Genomic DNA, 2,960 nt, shown 5'->3' with positions numbered 1-2,960 from the left:
GTTACGGTAAGTTTCATGTTCGATACGCTTGGGTTTTCTTGGTTTTGTTTCGATTCGTTTTGTGCGGTTTCGTTATGCTTCAGACTTTGTTTCGTTTTGGCATGTTTTGGTTCAGTTATCACGGTTTCTTTAAGTTCGGTTTGTGTTCTTCACTTTACTTTGGGTTTTTCATTTCGTTGTTTGGATTTGCTTCGTTGAGTTTTGCTTCGTGTAGATTCATTACTTTTTGGTTCGTTTCGTTCTGGGTTATGCCGTTTCAGTTCAGTTTGTCCACTTAGTTTTGCTTCATCACATTTAAGTTCGCTTCGTTTCAGTTCGTTAATCGTTTCCTCATTTGAGTTCAGTTTAGATTCGTCTCGCTTACGTTCGTTTTGTGTTACTTCGATTTTTGAGTCTGTTTGTCGCCTTTCTGAGCCAGTCAAGCCATCGATCACCGGACATACGCCGATGGTGATCACTCTTTTTTTGGCTTTGTCTTCTCAATAAACCCTAAAGCTCTGGCAAGAGCTCGCTGTCCTTCGTCTTTTAGGGCTCTCAGTTGTTCCTTACTTAGACCCGACTTCTCTAGAAGGAACCCAAACATGGCTCTTTCTAGAGGGGTTCTCTGCGGTGGTGAATAGCTTGCTCAGGCTCTTTGCTGTGGAGGTGAAGAGGTTCGAGTATAATACTTTGTCGGAGTCGTGGGTGAAACTCGGGGTTGCTTTCGGGGATATTCCCTTCTGTCACCCCCTCTTGAGTGGTTGACAGGGTTTTCCACTGAGTAGGCACATTTTGACTCCCATTCCCCTTCCTCCACGGAATGTACACTCTTGTGGAGCTTCGATCTTTCCATCGCGCCTCTCAGCTGATCAAGTTGACCCAGGGTATGGATTACGGGCCCGTTTACCGATGTACTTAGTAAAAGTCTTGCTGTTATACTTCGACTTCCTCCATATATTTCCGTGGCTGCGTCAACCGCTTCTTGCAGACAGGACACGTCTCCGGATGATAATACATATCTGTGCAGCCATGCCCCCTGCACCTGAGCAGGTGTCAAATTTAAAGCTTGGTGGGCTGGGTTCCACATGGCATACGAGGCTTCGATCACTGTGTATACCAATGAGGTAGCACTCGCACGACCCGCATGTCCCTCATGCCACGTGTGGATCTTTCTCTGAAGTGCCTCAGTAACCAGAGCTGGAATGGGTATTGGCCAATAATAATTGGCCAGCACTGGCACCGGGTCCACTACTTTTGCTCGGCTCCAAGCTGAATTGCGCACGAGCTGCAGAGCTTCATCTTCATTGATGGTCTCACTCCCTGCCTCTGCTACTAGACGCCCCAACCAGGCAATCGGTGTTTCATCATTTCTTATGCCCGTTTCCTTCCTCAGTTCGTTCATCTCAGAGTGCGTTCTGGTTCGCGTCATGGTTGTCTGTCTTGTCTGACCCTGAGGATCAGTCACCCATTTCTGGACTGCAATGGGAAAAGCAGATACTAACTCTTCGGTGTAATCGTTGTGTTGTTGAACTGGTTTGTTTCACGTTACTCTTATGAATTCGTTCTCAGTTTCATCAGCACTTATAGTTTCGTTTGTATAATTCTTATTGGTTACTGGTTTAGTCGTTTCTATTAATCCGTTGCTTGTGTTTGTTCCGATGGTACTCGTGTTAATTGTTAAGCTTCTTGTTTTTACATCATTCGTGTCGGTTCCAATAGTATTCGTGCTCACTCTTGATTTTCTTATGGTTACGTCGTTAGTTTTATTTTCGCTTGTTGTTTCAGTTGTTTCCGTTGCTGTGCTCTGCTTAATGACTTTGTTGCAGTCTTCATTGTCCATTTGGGTGTAATTCTCCCGTATGTCCTCCTGGTGGCGCTGGCTGACGTACGGGGGCGGTGGATTGCGTACAGCAGGTGGCGCTGTTGCGGGAGGCCGGTTCTCGGTGGGCGGAACCATAGACGGTGTTTTTCCGGAAGGCGGGCTCGGGATGGGTGGAGCTGGGCGTCGTGACGTCAGCATTGGTTTTGGCGCGCTGACAGTCTGGTCGGCGCCATCTTGTAATGGCCGCTCGACCAATTTTTGTGTCACAGCTCTGGTTGCTGCCGTGAGCTGGGCCCTAGTGTCAGTTAGCTCCCTCAGTAAGACAACGTACTCCTGGAAAAGAACATTTATTATACGGCCTTTCTTCCACCGGGGTCCTGACCATTTTAGTTTTCTGCCGTCCTTCTCCAGGCACTCTCGTAGCTGGACCAAGAGCTCATGTCCCCTAGACCCGATGGCAAGGGTCGGGCAGTTAAACCCATCAGGAGGGGTATCCTCACCACCCTCCTTCACATACTTTATGCACCGGGCGAATTCTCGGTCCGGGCCTCAGGTTGCCATGCCCGAAGATTTCTTACGGGCCAGGGCTACGGTCCCGGTCTCCTCCCTTGGCCGGTAAACGGCCCAAGGATCCTGGAGAATACAACCCAGCGCGCTCGGGGTGAGCCGAACAGCCCATTCTTCCCCACTTTCTCCCTGGAGGGACAGATACCCACTCACAGTTCCTTCAGCTGGTGCGGCCTGATGGAAAGCTATGTGGTCCCATAAGTCCTCGGCACCGATGGTCTGCCGGACTCGGTTGCTCCATGGGCAACTCCTTATAATCTCCGACTCCGATACGCCTCCCATTGATCCTGTTCATGACGCCATGTCGGGGAAAAGAACCGAACCAAATGGATCGGGCCCCAAGGTCACGGTGGGCCGGGGTGGCAGTTAGATACGGACAGGTGGGAGTAGTGGCGTAGAGTCTGGAGTTAGGGACTCAGAGCGGATTGAGAAAGAACAGGTGAGTTTATTTGACTTACGCTTCAGGTGTAGGCAGAGAGCTCTTCAGTTACAGTTTGGAACACAAACAAACAATTAACAACAAAGGGGTCCGTTGGCCCACGAGGTTCAGTCCGAAGACCTAGTCCCAGGGCTGGTCAACAGCTCATAAATG

This window comes from Crocodylus porosus, unplaced genomic scaffold, assembly GCF_001723895.1.
Source record: "Crocodylus porosus isolate Cpor-Errol unplaced genomic scaffold, CroPor_comp1, whole genome shotgun sequence".
Lineage (NCBI taxonomy): Eukaryota > Metazoa > Chordata > Crocodylia > Crocodylidae > Crocodylus > Crocodylus porosus.
This window is presented reverse-complemented; position numbering follows the sequence as displayed.